This window comes from Ornithorhynchus anatinus, chromosome 4 (genome assembly GCF_004115215.2).
Source record: "Ornithorhynchus anatinus isolate Pmale09 chromosome 4, mOrnAna1.pri.v4, whole genome shotgun sequence".
NCBI classification, from domain to species: Eukaryota; Metazoa; Chordata; class Mammalia; order Monotremata; family Ornithorhynchidae; genus Ornithorhynchus; species Ornithorhynchus anatinus.
The window spans coordinates 81,012,341-81,029,411 of record NC_041731.1 but is presented as its reverse complement, the minus strand read 5'-3'; positions in this window follow the sequence as shown (position 1 = coordinate 81,029,411).

Here is a 17,071-nt window from a genome sequence, read left to right as displayed (position 1 = left end):
CAATCATTCTGGTAGTGTTCCCATAGAGTGTTCTTGGTAAAATACAGAAGTGGTTTACCATCGCTGCCTTCTGAGCAGTAAATTGAGTCTCACCCTCGACTCTCTCCCATGCTGCTGCTGCCCAGCACAGGTGAGTTTTGACTTGTAGCAATTGCCTTCCACTTGCTAGCCAGTGCCCAAGCATGGAATGGAATGGATATGCCTCTGCTTGGCACCCTCCCGTAGTCGAGCCTGGTAGACTGGAAACTCTCCAGGTGTGACCCTGAGAGGGGGTGCTATCCGCTAGGACATACTAATCCTCCTTGGCCTCTCCTCTGCCTTCAGCACTGTGGACCATTCTCATCTTCTGGAAATGCTGTGTATCCTTTGTTTCATTGACACGGTTCTCTCCTTTTTTTAAAGACGTTTGTTAAACTCTTTTCAAGTGTTTGTCAAACACCGTTCTAAGTTTATCTGAGTGAACACAGTTCCTTTACCACACGGGGCTCAAAGTCTAAGTAGGAGAGGGTAGGATTTAACCTCCATTTTGCAATTAAGGTCACTGAGGCACAGCAAAGTTAAGTGGCTTGACCAAGGTCACACAGCAAGCAATTGGCAGAGCTGGGATTAGAACCCAGGTCCTCTAATACCCAGACCCATGCTCTTTCCACTAGGTACACTGAATCCTCTGGTTTTCCTAACTCTCTGGATGATCCTTCTTGCTATCTCATTGGTTCATCCTCTGTTTCCCACTCTGTAAATGTAGGGAAGCCTCAGTTCTGGGTCCCTTCCCATTCTCCATTGCTACACACACTGCCTTGGAGAAAACAATTACTTACACCTACAACTTCAGCTAAAATTACTAAGCAGATGATTCCCGTATCTACTTTTCTAGCCCTAACCTCTCTTCTTCTCTACAGTCTCATATTCCCTCTTGCCTTCAGGACGTCTCTACCTGGATGTCCTGCCAACATCTCAAAGTTAACGTGTCCAAAACAGAACTCCTTATCTTCCCACCCTAACCCCATCCTCCTCCTGACTTCCCTGGTTACAGGTAATTTTATTAGTTAGACAGCCCCCTAGTTCTACTCCAAAAGGCCTTCCTTGACTAAGCCCTCATTTCTCTACTCCCTTTCCCTTCTGTATCACACTGGCCCTTGGATTTATATGATTTATTCACCCCGCCCTCAGCCCCACAGCACTTACATACTTATCTCCCTCTAGACTGTAAGCTTCTTTGGGGTAGGGAATGTGTTTACCAATTTGGTTATTTTGTATTTTTCCAAATGCTTAGTACAGTGCTCTGCACACAGTATAACCTCAATATATACCATTTATTGGTTGATTTATTATTCAAAATGTATTTTAATATCTGTCTCCCCCTCTAGATGGTAAGCTCCTTGTGGGCAGGGAACATGTTTACCAAATCTGTTATACTCTCCCAAGCACCTAGGAGTGCTCTTAATACACATGCAATAAATATAGCTGATTGGTAATTAATTTCATATCAGTGTTAGAAACAACAACATCTTCCCTGTCTCACAAACTCATAAGCTTGGCATTATCCTGCATTCATCGCTTCCATTCAATGCACATATTGAATCTGTTACCCAAATACTCCCTTTCCTCTCCACCCAAAGTGACAATACATTGACCCAAGCATTTATCATATCCCTCCTTGACTATTATGTCAGTTTCCTCACATCTCCTGTCTCTCCTGACCCCAGTCCTTATTTCACTCATGCCCAGATCATTTTCCTAAAAAAAAGTTCAGTCCATATCTTCTCACTCCTCAAAATCCTTCAGTGAATGCCAATACCCCTCTGCATCAAAAAGAAACTCCTTACTTGAATGCTGTAGGGCATTCAACCAGCTTCCCCATCTTATCTTGCTGATCTCCTGCTATAATCCAACCCACACACTTAACTTCCCTAATGTTCATCTACTCTCTGTCCCTTCATCTCATCTATCTTGCTTCCAACTCTTGCCCACATGCTCCCTTCTGGCCTGAAAGCTCTCCTCCTTCATATTCATTCATTCATTCATTCAAATCATATTTATTGAGAGCTTACTCTATGCAGAGCACTGTACTAAATGATTGGAAAGTACAATTCGGCAGACTGTTGCTCTCCCCACCTTCATAGCCTTATTAAAATCACATCTCCTCCAAGAAGTCTTCCCTAAGTCCTCATTACCGCTACCTGTTCTCCTCCGTCTGCATCGCCTATGCAGTCAAGTTCCTCAGCTCTTATGTACATATCGCTATACTCTTCCATTTCCCTATCTGTAATTTGTTTTAATGTCTGTCTCACCATCTAAACTGTAAACTCCCTTTGGGCAGGGAGAGTGTCAACCAGTTCCATTGCATTATACTTTCCCAAACACTTAGTATAGTGTTCTGCACATAGTCAGTACTCAATAAATGTCATTTATTGCTTGATTCCATCACTCATGCACCCACGGGTGAATTTCTCCATCATGGACTTCTTCTTTGAGTACAGTTGACAGCTATAACAAGTACTCATGTGGGGAGATGGGTTGGAAACCTGGATAATGGGCAGGGTTTTTTTGTAGGCAGGGTCATGATGGGTAGCAGTTACCTCCTGACTCTAGGAATATTGCATATTAAGAAGTTTGAACACCCCAGAGCTAGACAACTGGCTCTTCATTTTGCCTATGTAATCAGAGGTTCTGTTCTGACAATTCAGCAATGAGGAGGCCATTTAAGGGCAGTCAGTTTGCAAATAGAAAATTCAGTGTTTGCTCACCACTGGTTAGAGGTTTTTTACTACAAAAAACAATCTGTCAATTCTTCTTTCAGTTAAAAGTATTGATAATGAGTTTTATACATTGCCTTTTTTCTTTCACCCAACTCAAGGAACTGAATGAAATTGTCGAAAGTGGCTAATGTCTTGATATCAGAGCTTTTGCAGTCAGACCTTCCTCAATAGTGTTAAATGATCTTTGAAAAAAGATAATGAAAATTTTAAAACTTTTTTCTGAGTCAGTTAAATTAATTCATCAGCATCTCGATATGCTACAGTCTCAGTCAGACCTCAGCAAAGAATTTGATATTTTTTATCAGTAAGGGCACTGTTGACCTTCACTTGACTTAGAGTCAAGTACATAATAATAATAATTGTGGTTTGTATTAAGTGCTTACTATGTGCCAAGCACTGTTCTAACAACTGATATGTCTATCAGACAAAAGAATTAGAGATTCAAGGGAAGATTAGGTGAATTGCCTCATGGTGGATACCCAGATCTGAATCATTCAGGCAAAAGGAGAGCACAAATGTATAATAATAGGATTTTCACCTGAAGGATCTGGAGCAACGCCACACATTTCTAATTCCCTTTGTCTGTGTAGATGTGGCTTTTCTTTGGGACCCAATGAAGTGCTGATGGAGTTCATTGACCATATTTGTTTGAAAGGCCATTCAACATCCTTGAACAATATTTGTATGGGGAAGAGCCAGAGAGAGCTGGCACGTATGTTAAACTACCCATTTCTTTATAAGACATGTTGGTCTTTTTCAAGTGAGAATTGAGGTCATTTGTGGGGCACTATGGAGCATGAGTGCACAGCTGATTTTATTAGACCTGCTAATAGATAAGGAGCTGGCTGCAGCTTTAACTGCTGCAAGGTCAAATATTTGACCAAAAGTGAAAACAGAATGAAGCAGGTTGAGCATGTCAAACAGGGGAGAGAGGGGCTTGTTAAAAGAACTAAATATACAGAGCTTAGTGGGAGAAAAAGATACTGACATCTCTATGTGATTCTTCTATGGCCTTCTATTCTGCCCTTTTATTACCATTTCGAGTAACTAAGTACATATGGCATGTTTGTAAGTAAAGCAGTCAATGAAGTTAGTTACACCTCTGCATTTATTACCATACCCCTGAGTATTATTAACTTTTACACTCCCCATAAAATATAATTTATCACTTAAATAATTTGCTTTGTGTCAGGGTTCAGCGTGCTCCAGCGCTTTCCTGCTCATTAAATGAGATATTTTTACTTAATGAGCCAAGGATGTCCTTTGCATTTAACATTAGAATTGATTCAAACCGTTCATTCGGTAACAGTTTAGGGTGTAATTTCAAAATGTGGGTTTCAACCCAGAATGCAACAAGAAAAAAAAAATCAGAAATTGTGTAGAATTTTTGGTGATATGAAATGAAAAAGAACTAAGCCTAGTTATCAGTATTAAAGATAGTGAAATTGAAAAATTCCAGGACTAGCAGAGTATTATGAAATTGTAAGGATCTGAGGCTTTAGAGTTTCCCTTTAAAATGTCAAGAAAACAAAGATCATGACAACTGGAAGTTTTAACACATTTATAGCAGATGAAGTGAAGATTGAAATAGTTGACCATTTTTCTTTCCTGAGATCGATAATCAATAATAAAGGAACTAGTAGTCAAGAAACATGCCGAAGATTAATGTTAGAAAAATTTACTACAAAAAGCCTGAAAAAAATTCATGAAACGTGCTGATATAACAATTGCCATAAAAATACAAATTGTCAGTTCTATGGTGTTTCCAGTGACATTGTGTGGATCCAAAAGCTGAACAGTGAAAAAACAGGACAGAAAGAGTATAGATGTTTTGAAATATGGTGTTGGAGAAGGCTTTTGCAAATACCACAGACTACCTGAAAAACAAATTAAGGTTTTGGAGCAAATTAAGCCAATGTAGTCTGTGGAAGGCTAAATAACTCAATTTAGATTAGCATATTTTAGACCCATCATCAGGAAGACTAATTCTCTGGAGAAGACACTATTGCTAGGCAAAGTCCAGGGAAAATGTGGAAGAGGCAGATCAGCAGCTAGATGGATAGAAACCATAGTGACGATAAAGGAAGAACATTTAGCAAGGTTACGGATTATGGCAGAAGATAGGACGTGCTGGAGAAAACCTATCTATAGAGCCGCTATGAATCGGAAACGCCTCAAAGGCACTTGATAATAATAATAATTAAAAGTTGGCTTAGAAGTGCAGGGCAATTTGAGAATAAATCTATTTTTAGACTTCATTAAAGGCACAAAACATTTTTGAAACGATTTAGAAATAAAGTTTCTTTTTAAAACTGAAAGATAAAGTCTGAGTCTAGAAATGCCATTGGTAGCAATGAACGATTCTTCAGTTATTACAATATGCAAATCTCTGTCTCTTGATTGGCTCATTGTCACCTGGCTAAATATATCTGGCTGCCTCAGCCTCTCATTATTTTTTCCCATTTTACCAAAGAAAAATGTCAGGTTCAGATTTAAAATTCTCCAGAGATTGCTCGGTGGTAATTTGAAAATGCTTTTCCTCTCTTAGAATAAAAATCTCTGCCTCTAACACTCAAAAGGTGCTATGTACATCCATTTAATCCTTTTTAAATGTTATTTATCTCGAAACATTTATCATATCACCTGATTCATGACAGGTGCAGTCAAATTATTTCTTGTTTGCCCTAGCTTTTTTTAATTCTACACAATTGCATTCAGTGCTCGATACAGTATTGACCTTCTTGTAGGCACTCTACTAATATAGCTGAGAGAAGCGTTGGGAAGGACAGAGCGGGAGTTCAATTTAAGGGAGGTGCAGACTGATGGGGAAGCTGTTAGTCAACACTGAGTCTCTTCCACAGGTGCACCACCAAAACTGCTCCTACATGGTGTAGTGGAGAGAGCACAGGCCTGGGAGTCAAAAGGTCATGAGTTCTAATCCTGGCTCTGCCACTTATCTTCTGTGTGGCCTTGGGAAAGAAACTTCACTTCTCTATCACTCAGTTACTTCATCTGTAATATGGGGATTAAGACTGTGAGCCCCAAGCGACCCAGGGACTGTGTCCAACCCAAACTGCTTGTATTCATCCCAGTGCCTAGTGCAGTGGCATAAAGTAAGCGCTAAACAAATGCCATAATTATTATTATTACTTCTCCTGCCTCTCCTTCAGAGCCCAGGCAGTGATGGGATGTAGACCACTGGAGGCCCCTCTAGACTATAAACTTGTTGTGGGCAGCGAATGTGCAGAGTCTAGAAGGGGGAAGACAGACATCAAAACAACTAAATACCAGTATAGTGCTAGTACAGTGTTGTGCACACAGTAAGCACTCAATAAATAAGAATGAATGAATGAATGAATGAATGAATGAAAAGGGGCAGGTCCCACCTGCTCAGTGACCCTGAGTAGGGGCAGACTTTAATTCATCGTGAAGAGCGCCCCCACTTTTCCTCGGTTCCCCCCTCCCTTCCACATCTCTTTGACCCTCTCCTTTCTCTCTCCCCATCCCACCCCACAGCACTAAAGTCTATATCTATAATTCTATTTATTTATATTGATGTCTGTTTACTTATTTTGAAGTGTATATATCATTCTATTCATTTACATTGATTCCTGTTTACTTGTTTTGATGTCTGTCTTCCCCCTTCTAGACTGTAAGCCCTGTGTGGGCAGGGATTGTCTCTCTTCATTGCTGAATTATACTTTCCAAGCATTTAGTACAGTGCTCTGCACACAGTAAGTGCTCAATAAATACGCATGAAAGATTGAATAAATGAAAGAGGAGATCTGGACTAGTTCATTCATTCATTCATTCAATATTTATTGAGCACTTACTATGTGCATAGGACTGAATTAAGCACTTGGGAAAGTACAATATAGCAATAAAGAGAGACAATCCCTGCCCACAACGAGCTCACTGTCTAACAGTTTGGTCCAACGAGCAGAAGGATCAGGACAGGCATAAGAACAAACAGGATCATTAACAAGCTGAAGACAGAATAGTCTAGTGGAAAGAGCCTGAACCTGGGAGTCAGAGGACCCGGGTTCAAATCCTAGCTCTGCCACATACTGTGTGACAAGTCACACAAGTCACTGCACTTCTCCGTTTCTCAGTTTTCTCATCTGTAAAATGGTTGTTTAATAACTATTCCCCATCCTACTTTGACTGTGAATCCTAAGTGGGACAAGCCTGTAACCTGGATGTTGCCCTAAAATCATCTCTCTCATTCCATCCCCATATTCAATCTGTCACCAAATCCTTTTGGTTCTACCTTCACCAAATTGCTAAAATCTGCCTTTTCCTCTCCATTCCAACTGCTACCATGCTCATCCAAATACTTTTACTACCCCGCTTTGATGATTGCATCTGCCTCCTCGCCGACCTCTCTGCCACCTCTCTCTCCCCACTTCAGTCCATACTTCACTCAGCTATCTGGATCTTTTTCCTAAAAAAAAGTTTGGCCCATGTCTCCCCACTCCTCAAGAACCTCCAATTGCTGCCCATCCACCTCTCCAGGACTGAAAGTTCTGTGTGGTGCCCAAAGACTTTTTAATTTATTGGGTCAAAACAAAACTATTCAATGAAACAAATCATAAAGACCAGCAAACATTTACAGGTCTTAACCCAAACCACATTTTCACCTTCCTGCTGGCTTCCTGTCAATCTACTCTGCCCTATTCATTGTCCCAAACCCACCCACTCCCTTACCCTTCACCCCATCCTAGCTTTCCTATAAAACAGTAGTTGTGGGGGTCAGTGTTTTTGTTGTTATGATTCCAGATTTAAAACCTTACACTATCTCTCTTCCTCAGTCTCCAGCCTTCTTATCAGTATACCTGGTACCTCTTTTCATTCATTCAATAGTATTTATTGAGCGCTTACTATGTGCAGAGCACTGTACTAAGCGCTTGGGATGAACAAGTCGGCAACAGATAGAGACAGTCCCTGCCATTTGACGGGCTTACAGTCTAATCGGGGGAGATGGACAGACAAGAACAATGGCAATAAATAGAGTCGAGGGGAAGAACATCTCGTAAAAACAATGTGGGTCAGAGACTGTGCTTAACAAGTACCACCATTATTATTAGTAGTAGTATTGGCATCATCATTATTATTTTTAATAGCACTCATTAAGTGCTTACTATGTTCCAGACACTGTACTAAGTACTGGGGTAGATACAAGCTAACACTGTCAATGTCCCACTTGGGGCTCACAGACTGAATTTCCATTTTAAAGATGAAGTAATTGAGGCACCAAAAAGTGAAGTGAAGCGAAGCAGAAAAGTGGCAGAGCTGGGATTAGAACCCAAATCCTCTGGCTCCCAGACCCATGTTCTTTCCACTAGGCCATGCTGTTTCTCCTATTAGTAACAGAATGAGCCACTTCCAAATCCCAGTGTCTTCCTTTTCACCTCTTTCATACAACACACATCATCCTGATGGCTTATCAAGGGTTTTTTCGTTTTGTTTTATTTTGACCATCCTGTCTCCTCACCAGATTGAAAACTCTGGCTAGTGGCTTGCCTGAATGTTCTTTGCATTCTTCATACATTTCAGCAATCTATTCTTCTGTCCCCAGAATGCTCACTGGTCTCAGTGCTTCTACCATGGTTTCACCTCTTCTTTGTTAAATTGTTATAAAATTTGGTTCTCACATCCAAAATTTCCACTATAACACTCTTTTTTATGGTATTTGTTAAGCACTTACTCTGTGTCAAATACTGTTCTAAGTATTGAGGTAAATACAAGTGAATGAAGCTGGACACAGTCCCTGTCCCCCATGGGGTTCACAGTCTTGTAAGGAGAACAGGAGAACTGAGGCACAGAGAAGTTAAGTGACTTGCCCAAGGTCACACAGCAAGTATTTGGCAGAGCTGGAATTAGAACCCAGGTCCTCAGTCTTCTAGGCCCGTGCTCTTTTCACTAGGCATGGCTGCATCTGGCTATCCTTCCTCCAAGCACATTTTAAAATATCTTGCCACAAACCTATTCACTCATATCCCAATCTCTTTTTTCTCTTAATCCTCTCACTTTTTCTGCATCTTCCTTCATGGTTATTAATTTCTTTCTGAACATAATCTTTTTTGATGCTTTGGTCTTGTCTCTCTAATATCATTTTCCTCAACAAGCACTATTTCTTTCTTTTTTTTCCTTTAAGCATCCTGTCTGCATCCCTCTCTCTGATCACCTTCTAAATGTTTTCTTCAAAATCTCCCACCATTCTGAAGCAATCAAATGGTTTCATAGAACTTCTCCCCTTTTATTCATTCTTAGAGAGCCACTTTGGATCTCTTATCAGTCACTGAATCCATGATCAGCATCCAAGTCCTTCCCACAAACTGGATGGGCATTCACAAAGGTCAAAGCTGCATTAACCCTTGAATGGTTAGGGCTCTTGTCCTGTGACCTCCATCATCGTCTGCACATACATTTATCAATTCTGCTTATCCACCTGTCCTTCCTAGAGGAGTGCCCTTTCAAGCAATGGTATTTACTGAGCACTTGCCTTGAATAACCGTTTCTTTACATGTGTCATCATCCCCGTTCTCTAACAGATGGCTTTCAGCTGTCTCATCGCATCCGACCCTTCTATATGGAGCTCCGTCTTGACACTCTGTCACATAGCTGAAATCCACCCTGGAAGGTCCTTTCGTGTTGTCCATGAGTAGATGCCACTGACATATTCATTCAATTGTATGTACTGATTACTGTGTGCAAAGCACTATACTAAGCACTAGGGAAAGTACAATACAACAATAAAGAATGACACTCCCAGCTCACAACAAGCTCATAGTCTAGAGTGGGGGAGACAGACATCGATACAAATAAATAAAATTACAGATATGTTCAAAAGTGCTTTGGGCCTGGGAGGGGGTAAGAGCAAATGGAGCAGGTTAGGGCAACAGAGAAGGGAGTGGGAGATAAGGAAAAGTGGGGCTTAATCTGGGAAGACCTCTTGGAGGAGATGTGCCTTCAGTAATGCTTCAAATGGTTCCCCATCTCTCTGGGGTTGTCAACGTGATATTTCTATACCCTTTCAACCATATATAGTTCCAATGTTTATGCCAGCACTTTTTTTGTTTGTTTTTAAAGATTTACAATATCTTTCATCTTGGTCTGCTTGGAGGTCTCATTATCTCTCTCCATTATTAATTCTCCATTCTTATCCTCATCATTATCATAATCAGAACACATTGAGTTCCCCTTATATGCAGAGCCCTGTACTGGCAGGAAGCATACCTTGTATTGTACTCTCCTTAGTACAATGCTGGGCACACAGTACATAGTAGTACATACGAGAAGCAGCGTGGCTGAGAAGCAGCGTGGCTCAGTGGAAAGAGCATGGGCTTTGAAGTCAGAGGTCATGGGTTCAAATCCCTGCTCGGCCACATGTCAGCTGTGTGACTTTGGGCAAGTCACTTAACTTCTCGGTGCCTCAGTTACCTCATCTGTCAAATGAGGATTAAGATTGTGAGCCCCACGTGGGACAACCTGATTCCCCTGTGTCTACCCCAGCGCTTAGAACAGTGCTCGGCACATAGTAAGCGCTTAACAAATACCAACATTATTATAGTACAGTGCTCAGCACACAGTAAGTGCTCAATAAATACCATTGATTGATTGAATGACTGAGTGATTTCTTTTTCTATTCCAGAGACTAGGGACTCTGTGAAGAGTTATGGGGCTTTATTTCTTTTGGGAGAGTATCTAACAAGCCCAAGGAAAAAGGCATTCTGAAAGAACAGGGCCATTGAAAAGCTTTATTTTAGGGATGAGATATCTACCAAAACCTACAATCTCTTTTCAATGATGAATTCTTTGTAAAAATTGCAATATTATCTTAGGAGTAAGCCAGACACCTGATCATTTGGCCATGAGATAATATATCTTAAAAATAGCATCAAGTCCTCAGATGATCTCACTTCTGCCATTTCATAAGAAGCTAGAAATTCACATCACAGTTAAGCACAATATTAATGGTGCACTCATATTTTATTTAGTAAATTATGTGTCAGGATTTTTTCTATTTTAGACTTTTCCTGTAAAAGGGATCATTATCACCTCCAAAAATTTGATTTCTAGAGTGCTTATTTGTCAATATTTGCAAAACACTTGATTTTTTCCTAATTATGCCCTATTTTTTTCCTCACTATCTACCTTTTAGGTCAACACCCTTTCAATTCAGTTTAGCAGAGTGCACTTATTTTGCAGTTTTGTCCTTCAGAAAAGGTTTTTCCATTTTTAAGATGCAGTTAGTATTTTTTTTTTCTGTCAGCACATGATACAGTAGAAATCCCAAATCAATAACACTTTTTATTCCTACTCAATTGATGCATAACATCCTCCTTCACATGGAGGTTTAATGTGTTGTAAATTAATTATCTGGAATGAATACAGGGTCAATGGTCCTTGGTATGACCAGGATATAATGTTAAAGTGTTCCATTTCCTTCCAACACTCTTCAGATCTCTTACTGAGTCTTTTATACATGTCAGTTATACCATCTTCTTCAGTGGGTTCCCTTAAGAGTAGTTAATGTCTCTCCAGGGATTGATCGATAAAAAAAAATTTTGCTTTACCATAAATTTTCTCAACTATTTTCTGCCTTCCAGGCATAAAATGGGCATTTTTATTTGCACTCCTCCAGGATCACATTTTCTATTGAGAATATTTGATTGAAATTACTGTAATGAATATAACACTTTTTGTTTCATTCAGAATTAATCTGAACTAGTAAAATCTAGGTTTGGATTATTTTATTATTTGCCCTTCCATAATGAAAGAAAACATATTTTTTGAATCCAACAAGAATCTAAAGACAGAAAAAAAACTTTGAACTATAATTTTGTTATGGATTTTAACAGCAGTGTTATTTTAAGGGAAATAAACAGGCATAGCAAAGTGGATTCTCAGTCACAAGTGAAGCAATTAAAAGGCAGAAATTCACTAAGTTTTAGAAGAATTCAATTTTCTTGAAAAATAGAGAAGAATTGAAAAGGCAAACTCCATTATAGTTTTGAGGAGCTCAGCCATTAGTAGCTATAGAAACAAGGAAACCTGGTGGCGAATGCAATCTGTCTGCATCCACAATGCTATGGTCAAGAACAAGGATTCAGTTAGTAATTTTACTCTACTGGGAATTGATCAGAGGGGGAAAAAATACAGTCCCCAAATTTTCTAACCTCTAACAGATTTTGATGACTTAGTAAGGCAGCTTCAGTGACACTGAAACTAAACAAATATAATCTGAAGTTGGAAGAGGTGAGAGACAGGGTTAAGGATGTGAACACAACAGATTGTTAGGAGAGAGTATTTTAGAATGAAGAATCTGTAATGGATGTGTCAAAAGTTGTCAGCTCATTGGTACAACACAATTATCCAAGCATAGATGTGTACCCTAAACTTCCAGTTGCCAAATATTTGAAGAAACGTTTTCTGATCTCCTTTAAGTTCCTGGAGATTTTCATCTCAGGAATGTTCCTAACATCTTCTTCTAGATCTTTAGAAGATGCACAATCTTTTGGTTTTCAGAAATTAAACCCTACCTGACCCATCCTGATTTAGTTTTGTGAACTGCCTTTTCTTCTCAGTTGAGCTAAACCCAAGGGAAGGTATGAAAGAGCCCATCATTCCCTCGACTGAAAGCTGAACTACAAGATGGCACCACTACACATAATGACAATAATAATAATAATGGTATTTGTTAAGCACTTACTTTCTGTTAGGCACTGTTCTAAGCCTTGGGCTGCATACAAGGTAATCAGGTTGTCCCACGGGGGGGCTCAGGGCCTTAATCCTCATTTACAGATGAGATAACTGAGGCACAGAGAAATTGACTTGCCCAAATCACACATCTGATAACTGGCAGAACGGGTTTGGAAGCCACAACCTCTGACTCCCAAGCCCGTGCTCTTTCCACTAAGCCACGTGCGATAGTCAGTGGTAAGCTAGTCATATGTCCCAAGTGAGCTGATTTTTGTGAAAGTTTTGGAAACTTTAGGAAAACACACTTATTCATTTTAGCCAGAACTGGTCAGTATCATGTACTGAATCTTCAATTTTAACCTCAGCATTCTATTTTCAAACAGCTTTGGATAGCTGATGCTGGGGCAGATCTAGCAACCATCCCATGACTCTTATATTTACTTTCCCTGATCTGCATGGGGGCATTTCTGATTTAGTTAATTAGCCCTGAACCCTGAGGGCTCGGGACTGAACTGGGGAGGGAAATGCCCAATATTCATTTCCTCTCTTTGTAAATGAGTCTCTCCAAATTAGGAGGTTTACCACACCAGATTTCACTGACGTTTTTCAGTTATCAACAAACTGTTATATCTTATACAGTTAACTCCAACCCATAGCGACTTCTTGAACATATCTCTCCCATAATGCCCCACCTCCATCTGCAATCGTTCTGGTAGTGAATCCATAGAATTTTCTTGGTAAAAATACAGTAGTGGATTACCACTGCCTTCTTCCATGTAGTACACTTGAGTCTCCACCATCGACTCTCTCCCAGGCCGCTGCTGCCCAGCACAGGTGAGTTTTGACTTGTAGCAAATTGCCTTCCATTCTCTAGCCACTGCCCCAGCTAGGAATGGAATGGATAGGCCTCTGTTTGACTCTCTTATAGTTGAGACTAGTATAATACTAGAAACTCTCCAGGTGTGATCCTGAAGAAGGTATCAACAAATACTCAGTTTTTAATTCGAATAGGGATTTCAACTTTAACACCAGTTGAACAGAATCTTAAAACAAATCTGGAATTAAAAGCCAAACCCTACTTTTGCATACAGTAAGAGCTCAGTCACCGATATTATCGATTGGTTGATCCCTGATCTTGCACTCATTCTTAATCTAAACCCAGGGATTTCTGATGCCTTTCAAGTACCATGATACTGCCCTGAGCAAGATCAATCAGTCAATCAATTGCATTTATTGAGTACTTACTATGTGCAGGGCACTGTAGTAAGCTCTTCGGAGAGTACAATAAGTTCCCTGCCCACAGTGAGTTTTCAGTCTCCTCTGTCATTCAGCCACAGGTTCTTCCTTTGCACTTCACATTGGTGAAACTCAGCTCTTCTGGTTAACAGTACATTAGTGTCTTTCCTGTTGGAAGCAGGCATGCCTTGTTCCTTACTTCCTGGCAAGGGAGGGCGGGAGTGGGAGGATACTATGAACTTTTTCAGCTACTCCTTCCTCCCCTTCAATTGGCTGTCTCCCCCGCTGATTTCATCAGTTGAATTATTAACAGGCTGGGTTTAGAGTCCTGAACAGTGAGTGGTTTATAATAATAATGATGTTGGCATTTGTTAAGCACTTACTCTGTGCCAAGCACTGTTCTAAGCACTGGGTTAGATGCAAGGTAATCAGGTTGTCCCACGTAGGGCTCACCGTCTTCATCCCCATTTTACAGATGAGGTAACTGAGGCACAGAGAAGTTAAGAGACTTGCCCAAGGTCACACAGCTGACAAGCGGTGGAGCCAGGATTAGAACCCATGACCTCTGACTCCCAAGCCCAAGCTCTTTCCACTGAGCCACGCTACTTCTCATTATTATCTGTTTCTGATGTTTCTGGAAATTTTCCTTATATTCCTGAGGGGCTTAGCTCGTTCTAAAATCATCACGGATTTTGGGGACACTCCTCCTCACCCTTCTTGGGCTCTGAGTTCTCAAGAAGCTTAGGGAAAGCTGGAGATGGCTTGGATATCATCCCACACCAAAAAATTTACCCAGTATGAGTTTACTGACTTAGTCCCTTTTGAAAGCCCTTTTCAAGTTGTTTACCCTTTTCAACTGCTAGACCTGCAGAGACACTTTACGTTCAGCCTTCAAGGGCTGGAGTTTCAGACCCTTCACTCTACTGCAATTTATTGCAATTGAATCTATTATTCTATTGAACTTCAGATCATCCTTTGAATCACGAGCACCTTCTCTCCAAAGACTCATCTGTAGTTCTCATTCATATTTATTGAACCAAAGAATCATCTGCCGTTCATTTTCATTTCAATCAGTCAATCAAGGAATCAATCATCTTACTGAGTGCTTAGGGGAGTTTGGTATAACAAAGTTGGTAGACACTTTCCCTGCCCACAGTGAGCTTCCTAAAACATCCTATTGGTCTTTCTAAGATCATACGATCTTGGGAAGAAATCTTCAGAATTCTTTCAGATCTTTAAATCTTTCAGATTTTGGGGAAACTCTGTGGCTTAGTGGAAGGAGCACGGGCTTGGGAGGCAGAAGAAATGGGTTCTAATCCTAACTCCACCACTTGTCTGCTGTGTGACCTTGACCTAGCCACTTAACTTCTCTGTGCCTCAGTTACCTCATCTGTAAAATGGGGATTAAAGCTGTGGGCCCCCAGTAGGATAACCTGATTACCTTGTTTCTACCACAGTGCTTACAACAGTGCTAGGCATATAGTAAGCACTTAACAAATATCGTAATTATTATCAATTATTGTTATTATTACTCAGAGATAAAGTCACTTACTGTTTCTAAAGAAGGTGATGAAAACTTGCTTCAGTTGAGGAGGTCTTCCTCCTTGTCAGTGAGCAAGAAAAAATGGAAAGAACAAACAGTGAATGAAAAACTTTATCCATGTTATCTGACGAAGAGAGCAAGATTATGGTATCTTAAGGTTGGACTGCTGGTCTCTAAGCGCTTCCTTATCAGGAGGAGAAGGGAGGAGGAATTAGTCCCACATGTTCTCAGCTGCTACCTCTAACCCTGTGACACTAGGGAAGTGACCACTTCCAAAGGAGCTTTGCTTACAGAGAAGTTGAGGGGAAGCTTGTTGGGCTGTCCAAAAACCCAACCCTCACACCACCACTGCCCCATGGAATACACTGCCGTGCTGCTGGCCTCTTGCTCACAACCTCCATTTTGTTTCCAAATTTTCCGACTCTCATGTCTAGCAGGCCACCACTTTCCCCTTCTTCAAGGGTCTTATACCACTGATTGAGTGACTGACTGATTGATCATAGAAGAGCTTCCCAATTTAATCTCTCACCTCCCCATTCTACTGCCACTTCTGCACTTGTGCATTATCTAAGTTCTCCTAAAACCCACAATAGTACTTTCATTATAATAATGTTGGCATTTGTTAAGCACTTACTATGTGCAGAGCACTGTTCTAAGCGCTGGGATAGATACAAGGTAATCAGGTTGGCCCACGTGAGGCTCACAGTCTTAATCCCCATTTTACAGATAAGGTAACTGAGATACAGAGAAGTTAAGTGACTTGCCCACTTTTACACAGCTGACAAGTGGCAGAGCTGGGATTTGAACCCATGACCTCTGACTCCCGCTGAGCCACGCTGCTTCTCATTATCTTCATACTCCATTGCTTTCCCCTTCTATAATTTTAGTGTCTGTCTCCAGCACTAGAGGGTAAAATCCTTGAAGGTAGGGATCATATCTAATAACTACCCTATTTTTATTACCCTATTTATTTTGTTAATGAGGTGTACATCCCCTTGATTCTATTTATCATGGTTATGTTGGCTTGGTTTTGCCCATCTGTCTCCCCCAGTTAGACTGTAAACCTTTCATTGGGCAGGGATTGTCTCTATCTGTTGCTGAATTGTACATTCCAAGTGCTTAATACAGTGCTCTGCACATAGTAAGCACTCAAAAAATACTACTGAATGAATGAATAACTCTCGTACACTTCCAAACATTCAGTCCAATGCTCTGCACAGAGTAAGTTGCCAACAACTATGATTTATTGGTTTTGCCACCACATATACATATACAAGATTTGTTCTCTGGGGATTTCCAATAGGAAACCTCTGGAGGACTCATCATTATCCATCTCAGCCCTGACCTCAGTCTGTACATTTTAGGAACATTTCTCATCCTGAAATCCTGGAAGAGTTAATGAATCGGTGACCTCAGAGTACACTCCAGTTGGAGAATTCTGAGATTACAAAGAATTCCCCCCCACCACCAACACTTTGAAACACTCACCCTCCTGGCCAGCATTAAGCCAGCTGCAGTACATTGTCTAGTCCACTACTCTGGCTGAAAAATGGCAGTCTTTTTCTGGTTGTAAATGAGGCACATCTTCTAGAACTTTGGACATGCAGGGAAAGTGTTTTCTTAAATACATCAAGACAGAAAAAGCATGGTGCAACACTGACACAAATAATTCACCATCACTAAGCATAGAAAAAGGGACAGATTTCTGGTTGAATGAGGGAAGCCGGGGACAGAAGGGAGATGGGGAAGGAAGGGAGACTGAGAAAGAGGGAGAAAGGAAAGAAGAGGTGAGACAGGGAGGGAAGAAAAGATGAATGAGGAAAGGGAG